The sequence below is a fragment of the Mus musculus genome, chromosome 8 (genome assembly GCF_000001635.26).
Source record: "Mus musculus strain C57BL/6J chromosome 8, GRCm38.p6 C57BL/6J".
In the NCBI taxonomy this organism is placed as follows: Eukaryota; Metazoa; Chordata; class Mammalia; order Rodentia; family Muridae; genus Mus; species Mus musculus.
The window spans coordinates 27,600,148-27,622,524 of NC_000074.6; the positions used below are offsets into that span (position 1 = coordinate 27,600,148).

The window sequence follows — 22,377 nt, forward strand, 5'->3', positions numbered from 1 at the left end:
AATCCTACCAGTAGAGCATGAAATGGTCATTTTAATTACTTAAAACTTTTTTTTTTTAAAATACACTTTTATTTTGGTGTGTTGAAGATAATGGGCTTATTCCAAATCATCACACATCAAATAAAAAGTACAGTGGGAATGGTTACTGACTGTGTTACGAAGTCATCACTTTCATTCATAGATTAAAGTAAAAAGACACCCCCCTTTTTTTTGCTTAAGATAGCACCTCACACTGACTGTAGCCCTGGTTTGTCCTGAACTCACTGAGATCCACCTGCCTCCACCTCCAAAGTGCTGGGATTAAAGTCACAAACGTGTAAAGTGAGTGAGTGAAGTAAGGTTGAGGGGAAGAGTGGAGAGCAGGGAAAGTAGTGCCCTGCTCGGAGCAGAGTGAACTGTGCGGTGAAAGGAGGGGGTGGGGAAAAGAGTGAGAGGGTGGGGGGGGAGATTGGGGGAGGGGGACCTAGAAAGAGGGGCAAAACAGAGGGGACAAGAGAGAAGGGGTGGGGTGGGGTTGGTAAGAGAGGACCAGAGAGCAGGGAAGAGAGAGCATCATGAGAGAAGCCCAAATGGAGAAGCTGAGAGATGCGAAGCCCATGAGCTGCAGGAATGGTAGGGGTGGGGCGAGAAGAGCGGAGGAGCGGAGCCTCGTGTCCTGAATGAGCCTGGAGACTAGCACCATCTTTTATTTTGTAATAGGCACCACAATGTACCATTTGCCCCAGGTTTCAATTGGACCTGACACATGTCAACACACCTGTAGGGTTGGTTGTTCTCTATCGTGAAAGAACATGGTGGTTAACATTAGCTTAGCTATTTCTTGTTGTCCTGTCTGAGGTGGGATTCTTTTAAGTCTTTCCATAAAATATATAATAATCAACAAAGTAAGTTGAAATTGTTAAAAAAAAAAAAGAAGAAAACAAGCAAGCATAAAAGGCATAGGTGATGTTAGAATCTTTAATCTAGTCTTTTGTTTTAACTTAATTTTTGGGGGGATTATAATTAGGTTTATTCTTTCCCTTTTCTTTCTCCAAACACTCTCATATACCCTTGCTTGCTCTGTTATCACATGCACATATGTATATATATGCAACATATTATTAAATACATTATTACATATTAAATACATGATTACATATTAAATACATTATTAAATACAACCTGCCCAGTCTCCTAATCTTAAATTATAAAATGTTAGATACTGGGCTAGAAAGTAAAAGTATTTGACAATGCAGATCTGTGTTTTCTTTTATTGTAAACAGACACTCTTTCATACAATTTATCATAATGATAAGTAACGTATAAAGATGAGAGTGGATACTGCGGTTTTTTTCCAGCAACCCTAATTTCACGGCACACACCTTCAATCCAGGTTCACTCTAAGAAAAGAACTCGAGGAGACAAAGAATATCCATTGCATCTATGAAATCATGAAGAAACATTTAAATGAAAAAGAAGAGCAACAGAAGGAGAGAGCTACGGCAGCTCAGCTCGCGATGCGTCTGAGGACACGAGACTGGGAACTGAGGATTATGAGGGACACCCTGAAGGAGGTGAACCAGTCGCCAAAACACCCCCATTTTTCACTCAGCTTCACAGAGTTGCTTGGAATGGCCCTTGGACTGAGTTAATGCACTTGTAAATAGGGTAATGTGATCTGTTAAATAGGTTTTGTCAAACTGTCATAATCCCATACCTACAGAAACTTGAAACACCCAACATATCAGTAGGCAAGGCAATACTTTTGCATACATGTTCTAGTCATACATTTTTTATTTATTACATTTTAAAAGCATTTAAGAAGTTTATTTCACTTATTTTCAAGATTATGATGTAATCGGATCATTTCTCCCTTCCCTTTACTATCTCCAAACCTCCTTCTTTCCCCCTCCCCACTCTCCTTCATATGAATCAACTCATTTTGTATTAATTGTGGTTGCATGCATATGCACGTATATGTATATTCATAAGTATTACTAAATATGACCCACTCAGCCTGTCTAATGTTGGTTGTGTGCATATTTTCAGGGCTGACTATCGGGTATTGGGTAACCATTTTGTGAAATCTTCCCGGGGGAAGACTTTCTGCCATACTTAGCAGTCCTGAACATTTGTTACCTGAAGGGTTCTGTGTGGGGTTGAGACTTTTCAGGCTTTCTTCTGTCCATGTTAGCATGACCGTAGCTGTCACTGTTAAGTTCATATGTGGGTAATCACGTTGGTGACTTTGAGGGTTTATCTCCTGACATTGCTAGGATACACAACTTAATAAACTCTCTGATCCTTTGGGTCTGACAGACTTTCTGTCCCCTCTTCTGAACCTTAGGTGAGGGAGTGGCTTTGTAGAGATATCCACTGGGTCTGTCTCCACAGCTCTGTTGTTTCCCTGGTTGTGGTTTTACGTAAAGGGATAAAGGAAAACACAGAGACACTCGCACATCCACATTTATTGTGGGGCTTATTCATGACAGCCCAGATGTGTAAGCAGTCTAGATGTCCACCAAGAGGTGGACAAGTAAAGAAACTGTGGTAACACAAATGATAGAGTCTTATTGAGCTGTAAAGAATAAAACTGCATCATTTTCAGGACAATAAATAAAGCTAGAGGTCATCATGGTAAATGTAAGGCAAATTCAGGGTGATAAACATTATCTCTAATATGCAGATTACAGAATAGAAATACAGGACTTGATATGCATATGTGGGATGGAATGTATCTAAGGGTTGGGAAACAGGAGAGATTAATATAGTATCAAACAACAATGAGCATGACACATTTCCTTCCTTATGGGTATTAAAGAACCTTGAAATCCTAGCAGAGTCCAGTAGTTTCAGATTAATACATCAGCCTTCCTATGATGGTCAGAATGTTGCATATTATTAGTGAGGGACCTGACCAAAGCATGTTGTTTATATTTGCTTAATGAATAACTAATATAATGAGTGAATATGTTACTGAATTAATGAGTAATTTATATGATGAGCAACAATTCTTGCTTAATGAATACTATTGACAGCAGTTAAGCCATAGATTACTAGAAAGAAATAAAACTGTCAGTGAACTGAGTGAAAGTCTGATGAAACAGTAGAGTCGTATTCTGGTGTTGTCACTCTCATCCCATGGACGTCCTTGCTCCTCAGAGATCAAATTTGATTACAAAACAAAATGCAAACACAGTATCAATGCTGACATCGGGTGTATATCACCCTGGGTCACATGATCATAATCCATGTGCATACTCTTTTTGGAATGTCCCAGTAACCCAGTGATATAAATACTCTGATTATGTCTATCTCACAGATGAGGACACTGGAATACAGAATGTTATCATGCTTACGACGAAGAAAAATGTTGTCACTCGCGGCACTTGGATTAAGGAGCAGATGTTGAGGCATCTGTGTAGATGTTGCCCCCCACTAAAGGCTGAGATGCCATATTAGTGCATTTCATGACTGGACAGAGATGTCGCTGTTTTCATTTGTTAGAACTCTTTGTGCAACAGTGATGATGTTTGGCATTTGGAATGCCAAAAATATAAACACCACAAGGGTGTCCCTCCCTTTCCCCATTTCTCAAGCGTTCCAACACCCGTATCAGATGCTATACAGTTTACATTTAAGAATCATATATATATATATATATATATATATATATGTATATGTATATGTATATGTATATGTATATGTGTATATGTGTATATGTGTATATGTATATATGTATATATGTATATATGTATATATGTATATATGTATATATGTATATATGTATATATGTATATATGTATATATGTATATATGTATATATGTATATATGTATATATGTATGTATGTATGTATGTATGTATGTATGTATATATGTATATATGTATGTATGTATGTATGTATATATGTATATATGTATATATGTATATATGTATATATGTATATATGTATGTATGTATGTATGTATATATGTATATATGTATGTATGTATGTATGTATGTATGTATATACATACACACATATATCAGTCCTAGAGAAATATTAAGATGTACTTTTCATGACAAGGGAGACAGTATGACTTCAGGCTCTGTGAGAAGCAATACTCAGCTCTCTGGGAAATTTCAACACCAAGCTTGCTACAGGCAGCATGCTCACGAAAGGATCTAGCCGTGTTCCAGAAGTCTTCAACACGTTACTCACTGATGACAGGATGCTAGTTAATTATTTTCATTCTTTTCTTCTTTAGTTGCAAGAAGCACAGGATCAACACATAGACGCTATAAAACTTGCCCAGAAGATGAAAGATGACTTACAAAGGTATAACTGAAAGCTGCATAGGATAGAACTTGAGTGTTTATAAACAACTATGAGATGTGGTAAGGGGGCGTACATCAGTTGTGACACCCCATACATCTGTGTGTAAAGCCTGAGACCTGTGCTTTAAGTCACTTGAAATAATTCTAATTTTTGGAAGTAGCTCAGTGGAAGAGCATGAAGGACATTTTTACACTGTAAGCTAAAATTTGCACATTCTTACCAATGTGGAAAACAATGTAATTGCAAAACTACAAACTTTAAAAATATGTCATAATTATGTAGCTTCTATTTTGTGTAATTTATCAAAATTATATGTGACATTTCATAATGAAAGGGGGGGGACTTTGAAAGGGGAACAGGGAATCTACAGTCAGGACAGAAAGGGAGCAAGTGAGTGTGGCAGGTCACCTGTGACATGGAAGCAGGATAGTGGGACACAGGGAGAAAGCAGATCAGGCTGAGAGAAGGGATGAGGAGGAAGGCTAGGGGCAAGAAAGAACAATGTCTAATGATACACATGGATAAAATGTCAATAAAATCCATTCCTTTGTAAACTATGTTAAAATATTTTTTTAAATTACATGATATTAGAGTGATTAGTCTATGAGAATAATTGTTTTAAAACGTGATTTTTAGGGTTGAACATGAAAATTCTGAGTTAAAAGTTAAAGTTAAAGAGCAAGCTAAGAAAATCGAAAAGCTTAGCAGATGTCTGCAAAACTCACGTGAAAGACTGGAACAAAGTTCAAAGCTGGTAGGTGGATCTCATTAATTTCTATCATGGTAAAAAGGCATTTTTATTTCTTAATAATATATGGGAATATCTTTAGGGACTATATTAAATTTCTCACCAAAAATGTGTTCATTGTGTTCTTACTGATACTGCTTGTTAAACTGCTGCTCAATTTACTGTGTGATATGAGAAGCTGATGCATTAATAAAATTGATGATTTTGGTAGTAGTTGATTATGTAACAGAAAGGATCTTTGGCACAAAGCTTCCATAAGGTGATATATATATATATATATGTGTGTGTGTGTGTGTGTGTATGTGTGTGTGTTCACATACATATCTATGTGTGTGTATGTGTATATACACATGCATATACATATATATACACACACATATGTGTATATACATATACATACCCCCACACACATTATATGTGTGTGTATATATATGTATATACATATTTCTTTACTCAAAATTCCACTATCATAAAAGAGAATAGGATGAAGCATACAGGTCAACATCCTCAGGGTGAAGGTTCGCTTGTACTCAAAACCTGAGCAGAGATATTTATACTCCCCCACTTAGTACAGGATTCATGATAGAACTCCTTCCAATGAAGAATTTTCAAGAGTAAAGTCTTCAAAAAATTCACACCGTGTCCCGGCTACTTAAGAAACATCTTCCTCAAAGTACTAATTTAGCTTTCCAAACTCAAGGTGATCTGCGTGGTTGGTGAGAATGATTGAACAATGTAAACATAAGGGTAGCTAACCGTGGAAACAGACTTGGAGGGCTAGAAAGCTCTGCTCTCCATGCATTTCATCCAAAGAGAGCTACGTCTGGTTTATTAAAAACGGATATAATGATTTTAAAATGTTTGCTTTATTTGCCCTTGAAGGAAAGGGAAATGGAAATTGACTAGAATATTCAGAGCAGGCTCAGGTTGTGTCTCAGCCACCAAGCACTGTATAGTATGTACCAGGCTTTGTGTTCAATTCCTGCCCCCTCTCCACAGCCCATCCCCACACTGATAAAAGAAATCAGAAAACTCAAAGCTGCCTTTTGCCTTCAAAATCACATCATTGAAGTCAGAAAAAAAAACAAAAAACAAAACAAAAAACAAACAAACAAAAAAACCAAACCTCTGTCTTTTTAAAACAAAATCTTTCCGGTTGTTTTCAGCTCTTATTTGTGAAAGCATACCCCCCCCCCCGCCCCCCCAAACTCTCTGTTCTCAACCCTGGCCTGAGGAATCGTCGGCCAGGCACATTTCCCAGATTGTATAAAATTGCAATTGGAGCCTTGCAAACGTTCTTCAGTTTTTCTAATGTCTTGTTTTCTATCAGTCTACCACATCTTCTTATTAACAGTGCTCATCTTCAATGTCCATATTTACTGCATCCTATGGTGTACAACTTGTTTCTGGCTCATTTTAAGCCACACCCCCCACCCCTTTGCACTGATAAGTCATGCGGACAGTCATGACTTAAAATAGCTTTCCATTCATCATCGATTCCTGGTCCCAATGGGGATGCTGTAGCTATGTTGTGGTTCTAGGGTATGTCCTGGAAAATACAGCTCTTCTGTGTTGTGGATGGCCTCGGTGCTGTTTGTATTTGATGTTGATTCCTATTTCCCAGGAGAGGTTGTCTGAACTGAGGAATGAGTACTCTGGTGGCTTCTTGTGAACCTTCCCCTAATGAATAAAGGAACCAATCACTGGGCCAGTAGGCAGGAATTTTGGGTTGGACAAAGGAAAAGAGAAAGCAGGAGAGGGAACAACAAGAGGACAAGATGTAGCTACTAGTGTCTCCCAGTTTAGGTGGTGAATCTGCCAGGATTTGCCACCGGAGGATTTAGATTTAATGTGGCTTACAAGATTAGGATCCTAGTTGATGCGTTCAGTGATTGGGTTACCATTGATTCTGAACTAAGTTTTGTGTGGTGTTTTCTTTCACGGAGGAGTGGCTTGACTGGGTTCCAGGGACAAAAGGTACCGCAGCCAAGTGTGGGTTTGCCAGAAGTGCACCACAAAGGGCCGTGGGAGTTTTGAAGCATGGGGCTGGCTTGGTACAGATCTGCCAGTGGGAACTTTTAGCAAGCTGGGTGGATAGATTTCGGAGCTCTGAGTCAGAGAGTCTCCACGAGATGAGAACAGGCTGGCCATTGCCTTCCAGTGCCTGGCCCGCCAGCCACCAGTGCCATGGCAGTGATAGCGTGGATTCTTTTTCATTATTTCTCGCAACACCTCTGAATAAGCCATTTCCAATCCACATAACGAACACTCTGCTGGATTCGTAACCCCACAGCGGGCTGGAGAATGGGTCGTATTAAGGGAGCACACATGCTTGCTTGAAGCATCTCCGAGACTGTTCCCAGGCATTGGAGTCAACGTCCCAGCTCTCTGGTAATGGGTTCTTCCTTTCCTGTGAAACAGACTGTGTTTGTGCCTGGGCGTTTTCCTCCGTGTGCTTCCTCTCTGTGTCTCCTTAATGAATGCTAATCAGCGGTGCTTTGGGTATATTTCCCTTTAGAACTTTGAGTCTCCTGTGCATTTTATTTGGATCTGTGTCATTCAAAGAGCCACCTTTATAAACCTTTTGTGTGAGTGTGTGCGTGGGTATCTATGGCCTTTAGAGTCCAGAAGAGGGTGCCAGATCCCACAGAGCTTAAGTTACAGGTAGGTGATTGTGAGCCATGCAATGTGGGTGCCAGGAACCGAACTCAGGTCCCCTGCAGGAGCCTCATGCACTCTCTATGACAAGGACATTTCTCCACCCAACAAATTATTCTGGATAAGCTCCTCAGCTATATTCAAATAATACCTTTATGATATTAGAAACCTTAAAACCCATTAGGAAATGTGAGGCTTTATGAAGACACAACAAACAGCTTTAAACTGATGATCTTGGCTTCATCTTCAGACCTTGTGTTCTCAGTGGTACCCTTTATTTGGTCTTATCTCAGAAGGCACATCCTGGTTCTTGCATGTTTGGCAGCCTTTTCATTAGGCCCTTTCTCATATCAGTTTTGTTTCTGGATGCAATGTAAAAGTAATTCTCTTCTTGCCAATCTCTTTGATGGATGTGAATCTGGGAGCAAGCATGGCCTTCATGTTGCTCATGCTCTCAAATTAGCCTTAGATTTCAGTAGATTTCAACTGAGTCCACAAGTAGTTGAATTGTCTATTTAAATGAGCAATTATATAAGAACTATTCAGGGAGGATCACTTAGCTCACTGATAGAGTACTTTCCTAAGAAGATGGTTTCAATCCTCAGACACAGACACTTACACACACACACACACACACAGCACACACACACACACACACACACACACACACACACACACACACACACACGCGAATGAAAAGTAGTTGATTCAAATTTATTATGGTTGATACTAATAATTTTAAATCTTTAAATATTTATGTTTTATTTTGTTATATTTATGAATGTTTGCCTGCACACACATATATATGTATACATATACATTATATATATATATATATATATATATATATATATATATATATATATATATATACCACATATATGCCTGATGGCCACAGAAGCCATAAGAGAGCATTGGATCCCATGGAACTGTAGTTAAGTATGATTGTAAATCACCATGTAAGTGCTGAGGGTCTAGATCCTTCACAAGAGCAACAAGTGCTCTCAACCGTTGAGTTATCTCTCCAGTTGATGATAAATATTTTACAACAGTTTAAATCTGCCATTGAATCATTTACTCAACATAAAACTATCAAATATACAGTAAATATTTGAATATTTTTTCTAAGTATATCATTTTACCTTGCTTTAGACACAGTCAGGAGTTCGAGAAACTTTGGAGGTATTATGTAAGAACAACATGTCCCCAATGAATCAGATAGGAGTCGGAATCCACAGTCTGCGGTCTGAACCCGCCCAAAGGAAAACTGTGCAAGACCCAAATACAAGCAGCCTGAAAAGTTATGAGCAGCAGTGCATAGACGAATTAAGGATTAGCAATGCATTGCTATATGAACGATACAAGTAAGTGAAACAGAAAAGTTGCAGAAAAAGGAGTGATCTCCAATTTTCTCTAAGATGAAACCTCCAGTGAACTACTCCTGAGATTAATGGATGCAGAAGCAAGCTAGCCAATATAATTTTGGGAAATGTTAGATAGTACAATTCTCGCCTTCAAAATGTTGTTCTGGCACAAACTGAATCCCCTCTTTATATTTGATGAGATTTTCTCTGTTAACACCCTCACATAGTTGTTTGGTATAAGTTTGCTTGTCAGCTTGCCAAGAAATAGCAATAGTAAAAGTCTGGATGCTGTTTGGAGGGTTGTAATGGAATACTAAGAGCTAACTACGCACCCTTCTTGCACAAAGTGTGCAGCTTCTAAACTAGCTTTCCTTGCGGTGTGACCACTGATTACTGGCCACTATCCAAAGCTTAATTTTACCCGTGTTCTACAAATGTTGAAACCAAAGACTTGGAGATAGCCTCAAGGGGATTTTCTTCTAACCTCGTAAACTTGTTTCCTAAACACAAGTATCCATAAAATATTCTGTTTTACGAATTGTATGTATTTAATGGGTATAATATAACATTTAATAAGCTTATATTAGTGAACTTGCTATTATAACCACATATGTTATCATATTCATAATCTTATATTACTACCTTTCAAGTTAAATATCTCTAATCCAACCTTAAGGATTGTAGGGTCCTCGCAGAGGGCAGCATTTTTTTTTTACCCATGAAACCATATATATGTCTCTACTTCTGATATTATTTGTTGTACTTCTCACCTCTGAATTTGCTTAGAAATACGTGAAATCCTTTGGAACAACTTGAAACCTATAATTATATGCACAGTGGGCATCTTCTTACACATTCTTTCCAGTGTTAAGACTGTTTAATGGATGAAATTCTGTGCATTCTTACAGTACCTTTAAGAAGATATTTACTGACAGATGGGATACTTAGAGCGCATGCCCTTTCAGTCTCTACAGGAATAAGAGGCTAGAGGAATCCCGCACCAAAGTTCACATCACGGTGGAGCAGGACACATCTCCTCTGAGCACATCAGAAACAAGGTTTGATCTTGAAAGCCCTTGTGTGGCATGTTCTTGCCCTCACCAGTATGTCTTCCCACGCGAGGCTGGGGTTCTCCCAGGAAACCCAAGGTCTTCCAACTACAGCTCGCAAAGATGCCACAGGACGGTTGGTTGTACTTTCATTTCCTCTGTTTTCAGATTTGTTGCTGGAATCCTTGCTTTTAAATTTGGGTACCACCAAAGCACTTATTTAACCTACATGTTAAGCAAATGGACAATATAGGTTGATTATGATAGGAGACAAAATGTTCATTTTTCTTTTTCAAAATGTGTCAAGAGTCAAGAGTCCTCAGAAAGTTACCCTGGTAAATTATGACCTAAGTGAGCTTGGACTACTTACACTAGAGTATAAATGCAACCATACTTTAGTTTTCAAAATTAATCCTTATTAGTGAAGTCTCTCATTTTTATCAAATACATTTCAGTAATTTAAACAACAGGAAAATGGAAAACATAAATGAATTTGAAATTTTTTTAATATATAAACTTTATTATAGAAAACCTTCACACAGTGAAATCAGATCCAGTCTGCAAATCTCAATGAAAGAAAAAATATTTTTGTGCACTTATCCACCACCCAACCCAAAAACTTTTATGATATGAATTAACTTTTCAAAGAAAAGCCATTAAGGAGATTATAAAGATAATTGTTTTTCTTGTTTCAACTCTATCATGGATTTTTCATGTTTTATTTTTTTTGTAGTGGATAAGTGCATAAAAATCTATTCAACAGAAAATGGAAAAGTCCCACATGAAGGTCCACAGTTGCAGAATGGCTATTTAAACTGTATTCACTGAGGTAGACTTTGGGACGACTGCCTAATTTCACTGCATTTTTTACTTGCAAATTCTTTATAATACAGTTTTAGTGAAACTAAATAAGTAGGTGGCTGGAAATGGCTCAGTAGTTAAGGGCACTGGCTGCTTTTCTGAAGGACTCGGGTTCGATTCCCAGCACCCCATAGGTGCAGAAGCATCTATAAATCCAGTCTCTGGGAATCTGATACCCAGTTCTCTTATTTGTGGAAACTGCACACAGGTGGTGCCCACATTAACATGCAGGCAAAAAAAAATACACACACATAGAAATAAATACACTTGAAAAATAACTCAGCAGAGAAATAAGAAGAGCAATCACTTTGTTTTGTATCTTCCCTTGGTTGTGTTAAGATTACCACATTTATTAGATGTTTCTAAGCACATTGAACATGAATTCATGAGATGATAGTTTCAAGAAAGAAGAGAAGAGTCTCCAGAGTTTTAAAGCTATTTTGTGTGCTTTCTCAAAGATGGAAGATGAAGAAAAATCAGTCAAAGAACTTACAGAATTAAAACAGACTTTAGAATATAAGTTGTATCACCAGAAGAAGAAAAATGGTGAAATAGAAAAGGAGATTATTGGGTAAGATCTTTGTGTTTCAAGTTTTGCCAACCATTCATATTAACTATAATATAAATGATATCTTTAACAAAAACCTAACTGTAAAGTCAAAAGAATACTAGTTGGGCCTGCAAGATGGCTCCATGTGTATAGAGTAGAGGGGTGTAATGCCAACCATGACAAGCCAAGTCAGATCTTGAGACCCACATGGTAAAAAGGAGAGAAGAAACCACTCAACACACACACACACACACACACCACACCACACATACCACACACCACACACACACACACACCCCACACATATCACACACACACGCCACACCACACACACACACACACACACACACACACACACACACACACCCCACACATACCACACACACACATACCACACCACACACACACCACACACACACACACACACACACACACACACACACACAAACACCCCACCACATACAGAGTAATAAATGAATACTTTTTTTAAAAAAAGTATACTCTTATCTCTTTAGGTGAACTTTGAGTTAAAGCTAATACTAAGTTGATGTTTTGTACACATATATGAAAATGGACAGTAGTATTTTTAAGATCTGTAAATAGTTATAAAGCCAATTATATGCTGATATGTTACTTGTCTTCATATTCCTTTCCTATGATAATAATTATATAAAATCTTTAAAGAAAAGTTGGGTTAAAATTAGATCATAATTTATAGATACATTTATTTCACATGATTAGAACCTGTTTAAACAATTAATAAGTATTTGACATTGGAAAACATTATTTTTTTACATTCTTGCAGAATTAAGAAATGTTTGAAAATGACAAAAACTGGGCACAAAATTGGAGAATGTAGTTCTCATGGGCATTCAAGAACAGTGCAGTTTTGAGACATTAAGTAAGTTTGCAGACCAAAGTTTGTTTGTTTGTTTGTTCCTTCCTTTCTTTCTTCCTTTTTTCCTTTCTTCCTTTCTTCTGTTTTTCCTTCCTTTCTCATTCCTTCCATCTTCCCTTCCTTCCTTCCTTCCTTCCTTCCTTCCTTCCTTCCTTCCTTCCTTCCTTCCTTCCTTCCTTCCTTCCTTCCTTCTTGAGAAAATGAAAATGTCTCAGTGCTTTGAGCAATGAAGCGATTATTATAAGACCACTGTAGGCTGAGTGCATGGACAAAGCTTACCTTTTCTATTAAGATTGCCAGCTGTTGACCCCCTTATGTCCTGAAACTTTGCTACAGTACAGGACCCTCAGACATGAATATCAAATCTGTATTTTTTTCTTTTCTTTTTTTTTTTTTCAAAACTTACTTTATTTAGGGAGCTTAAATGTTTCAACCTCCCTTGTAACCCATTGACCAGAGTTAGGGGGGAAAGATGGTTAAAAGGAAAAGAAAAGAATGCTGTGGACCTGTTTAGAAGTAGTTCCTTGGAAGAGATTCACTTCTTGGTTGTCAGGATACCAGCAGTCCAGTTCAATAGCAAACACCAAACATCCATCTTTAGTGGTAGAATGAGTCAACAGAAGCAGCTGGAATACCATGAGAAGTTCTTTGGCACATTTCTCTCTACAAAGTGAAGTCCAATGGAGACCAGCAAAGAGCAGGGAAGCATTGCATGGGATAGCAATACAAGAGTGTCCTCTCGCTGTTTGTGGGGTCTCATTTATACTCTCTCTAACATCATGCACCCTCTCACATGTCTGTATTCAGCAAAGCATCACGTGACACAACTGAGTTATTAAAAAAAACCCAGAAATTTCCACTTCACAGGAAGATTGCTTCCAGTTTGAGGTCAGTCAGGTCTACACGCTAGTTTCCAGGTAGCCAGGGTCACATAGTGAGATTCTAATTCCAAAGGTCAAAGAAAACAATGGCAAACATTAATATGCATGCATATGTACTCATATGTATATGTACTCATGTTTATATACACACATTTATACATACATAATATTGCATGAAATATGCATACATCTCCTTCCCTGTTTCCTTCCCTTCTTTATTTTATTCTCTCTGAGACAGGGTCTCATTATGTAGCTCTGGATGGCCTGGAATTCACAAAGATCCAACTACCTCTGTTTCCCAAGTAATCTTTCTTTTTTTTTTAATAAATTATTTATTCATTTATTTATTTAATTTTTATTAGGTATTTTCCTTGTTTACATTTTCAATGCTATCCCAAAGGTCCCCCATACCCACCTCCCCAATCCCCTACCCACCCACTGCCCCTTTTTGGCCCTGGCGTTCCCCTGTAATGGGGCATATAAAGTTTGCAAGTTACAGAGACAAAATTTGGAGCTGTGACGAAAGGATGGACCATCTAGTGATTGCCATATGCAGGGATCCATCCCATAATCAGCTTCCAAATGCTGACACCATTGCATACACTAGCAAGATTTTGCTGAAAGGACCCAGATATAGCTCTCTCTTGTGAGACTATGCCGGGGCCTAGCAAACACAGAAGTGGATGGTCACAGTCAGCTATTGGATGGGTCACACGGCCCCTTATGGAGGAGCTAGAGAAATTACCCAAGGAACTAAAGGGAACTGCAACCCTATAGGTGGAACAACAATATGAACTAACCAGTACCCGGGAGCTCTTGTCTTTAGCTGCATATGTATCAAAAGATGGCCTAGTCGGTCATCACTGCAAAGAGAGGCCCATTGGTATTTCTTTTTCTTGAGAAAGGGTTTCTCTGTGTAGCCCTGGCTGCCTTGGAACTCACTCGGTAGACGGGGCTGGCCTCAAACTCACAGAGATGCATCTTCCTCTGCCTCCTGAGTGCTGGGATTAAAGGCATGTACCACCACCACACAGCTATAAAGTCAGTATTTTGAAATAGATTTATTGAGCTGCAATTAACACTTTAGAACACTGCTGTCGCTCTAAAAAGAAACTTCATTCTTTGTAGCTATCTCATACCCCTCTCTTACCCAGCCTAGGAAATTACACTTTTTCCCTGTAGACTTACCTATCTTGGGCATTTCACCTTTCCTCTATAGACTTACCTATCCTTAACATTTCTTTCTTTCTTATTTTTTTAAAATACATTTTCTTCATTTACATTTCGAATGCTATCCCGAAAGTCCCCTATACACTACCCCCACCCTGCTCCCCAACCCACCCACTCCTGCTTCCTGGCCCTGGCATTCCCCTGTACTGGGGCATATAATCTTTGCAAGACCAAGGGCCTCTCCTCCCATTTATGGCCAACTAGGCCACCCTCTGCTACATAGCAACTAGAGACACAGCTCTGGGGGGAACTGGTTAGTTCATATTGTTGTTCCACCTATAAGGTTGAAGAATGGACTTTCACATTGTGTAGTCTGGCTTCTTGTCTGACTGGCTTCTTCAAAGTCCCGTCCTATTGCAGTAGCATCAGTACTTGAGCATTTTCAACTGCTGACTGCTATTCTGTGTGGAGGCCTGCCATGCACTGTGTTGATTCCATGTACCAGTTATCCTGCTATGTAATGCATTTACGTGTTTGTGGGCACGTCTGCACGTTTCCCTTTCTCCTGGATGAACACTTGTGGGTGAGGTTGTTGAGTCATGTGGTCACTGCTTTGACTTTGGGGTAGCTGACAGTGAGTGGTGCACACTGCTTTCCATACTGCCTGCACCATCATGACAGGAGGGCTATCATTTCCTCCCCTCTTGCCAACACTTGTTTTCTGTCTTTTTGTATAGGAAAAAGTTGCCATTACAGTCATGGGAAGTGGTGCCTCTCTGCATTTCATTTGTACATCTGTATTAACTAATGAGTTGATTCAGATTACATGTTTTGTTTGTCTGCTTATATTGCTAACTTGGATATTGTTGTCAGAGAAATGCCATTTAGATGATCTTTCCATTTTAAAAATGATTACCTTATAAAGTTTTATTTATATGTGTCCTTATTTATGCTAGATCTTAGTCCATTGCCAGATATATGATTTTCACATATTTTCTGCCATTTAATAACTTGCCTTTGCAGTCAGTTGCTGAGTTTATTTCAGTCACCATAATGCTTAATTCCAAGGTACTGCTGATCTATCTGTTCTTCTTGTGTTCTCTCTAAGAATGTATGGCCAGCTTTTGTTAGGAAGCATTATTGCTGTATTTTATTTTAAAATATTTATTTAAAAATTCTTTCATTTAGCCTATATATGTGTGTGTGTGTGTGAATATATATGTATACATATACACACACACACACACACACACACACACACACACACACACACACATATATATATATATATATATATATATATATATATATATATATATATATTGTGTAGAGATGGAAAGGTAGATAACTAGATAGATGATTGTGTGTGTTTGTGTCTCTATGTGTTGTTTGTGTGCATGCGGATGCATATATGTACTTGTGCATGCAAAGCCAAAAGACAACCTCCACCTTTTCACCTTTTTGTTGTTTGTTTTAGATAATTTTTATTTCTCTTATTATGCTGCTTTGGAACTTGTTGGCTGGCCAACAAGTGCCAAGGTTCTGCCTGCCTTTGCTTCTCCTGGCCTGTGATTCTAAGTGTATGTCACCATACCTAGCTTCTCTTTCTTTCTTTCTTTCTTTCTTTCTTTCTTTCTTTCTTTCTTTCTTTCTTTCTTTCTTTCTTTCTTTCTTTTTTAAACATAAGTTTTGAGAATAAGACATGCTTTTTTTTTCAAGGTGTAATAGTCAGGGTTCTTTAAAAGATCAGAACTGATGTTGCTAATATGTGTATTAAAAAGAGAATCTTTTGAGTGGCTTACAAGCTGTGGTCTTGGTAGTTCTGTAATGACTGTCTCACATGGGAACACCAAGAATCCAGTAGTTTTCAGTGCATAAGGATGGATGCTACTACAGTCCCAATCTGGTGCTGGAGTTCCAGAGAACAACTACAGAGCTGCTGGCCTTCAGTCTACTTTGGAATCCTGAAGAAGTAGGTTCTAACACCAGCGAAGCAATGACTCACCAACAGGGTGGATGAACTTGCCAGTGAGAGAGGGGGCAGACAGGAAAAGAGCAAAAACTTCCTTCGTCCATGTCCTTTCCTATAGGCTGACCTCAGATACCATGGCCCAGATTTTGGGTGGGTCTTCTTACCTCAAGTGATCCACCAAGAAAAGGCCCCACAAATGTGAACCAACTGCCTGGGTTTTATTCCAGATGTAGTCAATTTGACAACCAAGATTTGTCATCATATAAAACAAGCGCTTTTCCCCCTAACCCAAGGTTACATATTATCTCCTTTTCATACACTATTTGTAGAGAGGCCAACTGTTTTCCTTTGCATGTGACTTTTTAGTTCTCCCAGTGTCATTTTTCTGTTAAAACAATATATTTAACATTTCATTTTCAGGGAGTGGGGCACTTGTTGAAAGTCAACTCACAGCAAATGTAGGAGAGGGTTGAACCTCAGTTCTAATATGAGGATTGGTGTGTCTGCTTCTAAACCAGAATAAAAATTAAGGCATAGTCTAGACAGAGTCTAGTTCTCTGAAATCTCTGCTGTCATCTGTCACTTCCTTCTCTTATTTCCATCTGTTCTTTGACACAGGATCTGATAAGTCTGTGATTTGCTTCACTATGACTTTCGAACTCTTCATGATTTATAGAATCATTGGTAAGTTTTTCCTAACTAGGAAGGTGTAGATCAAAGTTTGACCTGTCAGCTTCTCTCCTTAACAATAAACCAGCTTACATATTAGAGTTCACCAGTAGATTATCTTTTGACTTGACTTCTGGTTCCTGTGTATAACATTGAGGCTGAGCATAATTACAGTACATATTTCAGTCCAAGTTTCATAACTTTTGTCTTATATAAGTTGAAATGCAAATACCTGAAAATTATTACTCAACACAGAAATCATGAGGTAAGTGTTCAGTTCACCCAAAGAGTAGGTTTTGGGGGTGATACTCTAAACAGTTAGATGGAGACAAATTGTCAAAGTTGTACAAGGAATCAAGATTACAAAGCAAGTTTATATTGGTGACGCATCTCAGTCAAAAATAACCATGAAGTAGTTTCTCTATAAGCCAGTTTGAAGGAAGGAAGAATAAACTGCATTTGACTTATTATGTAGGAAAGATACATTAGTTTACTATGACAGCACCAAAACCAGTTTCACCTTGTTTTCTTTGTTGTTTCACTAAAGAAAGAAAATAGAAACCACACTAGGGTGATCAAATAAGAGCATACAGAGCTGGATTACTTGCTGAGATTAGCGAGCTGGGTCAGATTGAACACATGACTTTTGATTGTAAAGCCAAGGAAGTATGTTCAGTTGTTCCTGGTGATTATACTTTCAGTCATATGTCTGTTTCCAGTTCTTCCTGTCCTACGGTTAGGGGGCACTCTAGAGACACACATGGTCGTAAAAATCTGTGGTAGAGGTGGACTTTAACTCACTCCTCAATGACCACACTCCCTTCCTTCTCATCTGCTGTTTAGCGTTGTCATTAGTAAATTATCTCTGATTATTTGCCATTCCCCCTCCCCCGCTTAGAGGAGATTAACCTTCATAAAGGAGATATTATTTCTTACCATTTCCTATTCAACCTATATCTTTGGTTGCTCCCAACCTATATCTTTGGTTGCTCCTTGTTATTTTTTTTTTAAAGATCTCAGTTTTTCAGTTTTACCAGGAGCCTGATGCTAGGGTGAAAACCTGCTAGCTCAGAGAGGCAGAGAGAGCATCCAGCTGGCCTCCTTCCTCAGCCGCATCATCTCAAAAAAACCTCCTTCCAACTGAAAGTCCCTCCCTTCTACTTACTGTGCCTTTCTCTATTCATCCTCCTGACTCCCTCTTACTCTCTGTTTTTTCCTATTTCACGTTCTGTCACTTTCCTATGTTGAAGGAAGTTGCTCCACTTCTTGACCTATGATTGACTTTATTTAATCCTGTTTTACAAGACTCAAACAGAAAGCACCTGGATTAAAGGTGTGTGCTAAGGTTTAGCCACACTACAACTAAAAACAAGTTTTTTCCCCAGCAAATAACACAATCTCAAGGTTCACAGTGTGATCAAATATCCCACAACAGCCTCTTTCAAATATTAAAGGTTTAGTGACCCAAACTACATTTGATTTCTTTCTGTACCTTTCGTTGACTTTGTCCTTTTGCACTGTAGTCTGAAAATTTGTTCATCATCATAGTGTCAAAACTAGGAATAATGCCAAAGGTAACAAGGAGGATACAGCCATTTCTTAACATCTTTCTATCAACTGACAAACAGTGGTTAAAGGAATCAACCTAAAATGCATACATGATCTGAATTTTCAAGTCTTTTTTAATTAGCAGAGGTTAGAAGGGTTTTCTCTATTCAAATATCTGCATGTTGCATGTTCTGCAGACTGTACCACTTTTTATGGGAGATATAGTGTTTGGGTCCAGGAGTCCTCTTACAAACTATATGAGCACTGATCTCAGTCAGGCAGGAATCGTTTATTGAGCATTCATTCCAGGTCTTATTGTTCATGACCATAGACACAGAGCTGACTGCACCATCCAGCTAGAATCTTATAGAGCTTATAAGCCTAAAATCTGCAAACATCTGTGCCAAATTAGTCTACCAATCAGGATTTAGGGGTAGGGGATTTCCTTAGGAACATATATTTACTGTACATTTATCTTCCTTTCATTGGTTGGGGTATTCAACTGTGGCAGGGGACTTCTCTTGCCCAACATTAATATCTTAACTTGCAAACTAGGATATCAGTTACTCACATGTCTCTGTCAAATAAAATGCCAGTTCCCAGGGAAGTCTTGGGAAATAAACTTTAATCTACCCTTACACACAATGGAAATTATATTCTAAATAGGTGCAGTTGTCTCTCTTATATTGGGGTCCATCACAGGGGGCAGCTTATGAAAGCAAAAACCATAAGAGCTGATACACAGGCGAGGTGCAGGAAGTACTGCTGGGAGGTTGGTTTCAGTCCAAGCTTACTGTGTCTAAACAAAGCAGTTCTAACGGACTTCTATTGTAATTAGTTTCCAAGAGCACAGACCATAACAGAATATGCAATTAACTTAGGCATGAGAAAGCTTGTTATTAACAGCAGTAACAGCATATGAGAAAGTTTCTTTATAATATTGGTAATAGTACAAAATGACAGGCTAGCTAGGAAACAGTTTCCTAGGTAGGCCTTAACAATATTTTTGATGGAATTCTTTGTCAGATTGTGCCTCCTTTGCTTTAGATAAAAATTGAGGACACATCCCTCACCTGAGTCCCTACTAAGTGTCTGGGCATAGACACGCAGCCTTCCAAAGCTCCAAGTATAGAAACCACACATACCTAACAAGTCCCAGGTATACCTGGGCTCATTTTATGGTTCTCTTTTCCTCTTCCCTGAGTTGAACTCATTAATGCTGATGCTTTGAAAATATTTTCATCTATTTCTACTAAAAATGGACTCAATGATTTTAACCCAACAATATACAATTCCTTTACAGTTTTTGTTTCTGTTTTAAATCTGCCTTTCAGCGGTGTCCTTCCATGTTCTTCTTTTACAGGAATGTGGCTAGACTTTGTCACATGACTTGATGGGCAGATACAACATGTCTCTCCCATGGATGCAGGACTCAATGTGGCAGTCTTGATATGTCCCAGTGATATCTCTTAGGACCACAGCATCTACACTGAACATCCAGCTATCTTTTCTCACCATAGCCTTGGAAATTTGGCTTCAGCCGAAGCAACAGCCCCTGATCCAGGTGCCACCTACCAGCAAAGATGACAAAGCATTGCCCATAATAATTTTTTTAATTAAAAAGTATATTATCATCTTTTTTCTCTTTTCTTTCTTGTCTTCTCTTTGAGATCAAGAAGATTTTTTTTTCATCATTTTTTTTTTGCTTTTTCATTTTTTATGCTTTCTCATTATTCTCAAGTGACCTAAGTAATTATAATGCATTTTATTTTCAGTTAACAAAGTTGTGATGTCTTAGCATCTTCACTGTTTTCCGACACTGTTGTCCTCAAGGAGAAAAATGACCATTAAATCATAATCCCAGTTCCTCACCTCTTCTTTCTCTGTAACCTTCCTCCCCCTAGCACATGGCTTCTTACAACCCTCACCTATGTTTTCCTTCCTCTCTTCATGTGACTGCAGAACAGCTTGGAGTCCTACCATCAACCTGACCCCTTTTCCAAGACCCCTTGGTAATTGCCCAGTACACTGAGGAGAAACCCACACAGAATGGTCTTTTGTACATTTTTTTTCTTTTTTAGCATACATCACATGTTTTTTTCCCAAGCATCCTTTGCTTAAGAAAGAAAAGTTCACTAAAAGTTGAAACACAAATTCAAATCATAAATTGAATAAGACGTTTACAACAGAGATGTTCATATGTTTCCATTAAGAGTAGGGACATTTATTTTCCTCCACTAGCTCCACGGGTTCACTGAAAATTAAAAAAAATATAGTTCTTGTGACTAAGTGAGCATTGAAGTTTTGTTTAGATATACCCAGTCAATATTTTATCTTCCGTCCTTGGACCTTCATTAAATTATTGGTTCCCCTTTATGGCCCTTTTTATAGCTTCGAGGAATGTGTCCCTAAGTTGCAAATGCCCACTTTCTACCTCAGAAACAATAAACTCATGACACATGAAGACTGGAAGAGTTCTAATGCAATTTTCATATTAGAGGGGCTTTAATAGTAGTCCTATTATAAAAAGCTTAATAATAACTAGTATAATTTTAGGAATTCTCATGGGATCATCATTAAGAATTAAGAAATCATCGATTTGTCTACATAGTATTACTACAAGATAGTATATCTTGTTTGATCTGCAGAAATAGCCAATAGGGTGGACTAATGCCCAAGAATTATATAATATTAATTTTATAAGGACAGGAAAGGAATATCAGCTGCAGGAAGCATTTCCTGAGATAGTCTGCTGGGCTTTGCCTCTCAGAGGCTCTTTTAGTTTAGTTCCACTGTAAAGCATCTCTAGAAGATCATCGCTAGCTTTTAGCCTTTGCTAGATGGCTCTTGAAATGTAAATATTCATTCTTTTGAAAATTTTGAAATTTTGACATTTTGACATTTTATTTTATTTTATTTATTTATTTTTTGAGACAGGGTTTCTCTGTATAGCCCTGGCTGTCCTCAAACTCACATTGTAGACCAGGCCAGCCTCGAACTCAGAAATCTGCCTGCCTCTCCCTCCCTAGTGCTGGGATTAAAGGCATGCGCCACCACGCCCGGCTGACATTTTAATTTTTTAAAAATTAAATTTAATGTTTACCCCCCCCCCCCCCACACACACACACTTCAGCTTCTAGGAAGCATAAGCCACGTGTACCTGCTGAAATTTATTTTTTCCTGGATTTGATTTGGTGGTAGACAATAGTTTACGGAGACATTTTTTAAAAATTTGAACTAAAATCAGACCTATACACAGTTTCTAATGTTGATACTTTGGTAGTTCCAGAATATGAAGCAGGCTGAATTATGTCAGAACCCTGATTGGCACACCTTTGCTGGTTACACAAGCTGGACAACACTGTCTGGATGTAGTCCAGGAGGAACACCTCTTATGGCCTCAGTGTCCTTCACCAGAGACTTATATGTAACAACAAAAGCTATCTGGATGTGTATTTGCCAGATGCTGGCTGGGCCCTGGTAACCCAGTGACTGTTGGGGGATCATGGCTCACACTAGAGCATGTGGGGAGTAACTCAGAAAGCTGGGTGGAGAGTCAGAGCACAGTTCTTCCCCCTAGTGGGATCATTTACCTCCTACTTATTCTCTTGGAAACCTCAGCTGCCTGTAGAGATGAGCTGCCTTCCTCTCCTTTTCTAGAGACTAAAAGTAATGCCCACATCTGTGTATAATGCTCTAGCCAAGACTCA

The 22,377-nt window shown here is 38.5% G+C and overlaps 1 long non-coding RNA gene across 1 annotated transcript in view; it reads left to right on the forward strand.

The window, feature by feature from the left end:
• Positions 1-20,306, forward strand: part of Gm1698 — a 37,762-nt gene extending 17,456 nt beyond the window's left edge. The window contains exons 7-14 of the long non-coding RNA XR_378846.2: positions 1,373-1,553; positions 4,229-4,299; positions 4,936-5,053; positions 8,858-9,069; positions 10,035-10,254; positions 11,438-11,550; positions 12,335-12,430; positions 20,031-20,306. This is a non-coding gene — a long non-coding RNA (predicted gene 1698). The remainder of the gene's footprint in view (positions 1-1,372; positions 1,554-4,228; positions 4,300-4,935; positions 5,054-8,857; positions 9,070-10,034; positions 10,255-11,437; positions 11,551-12,334; positions 12,431-20,030) is intronic.
• Positions 20,307-22,377: the final 2,071 nt, after the last annotated feature.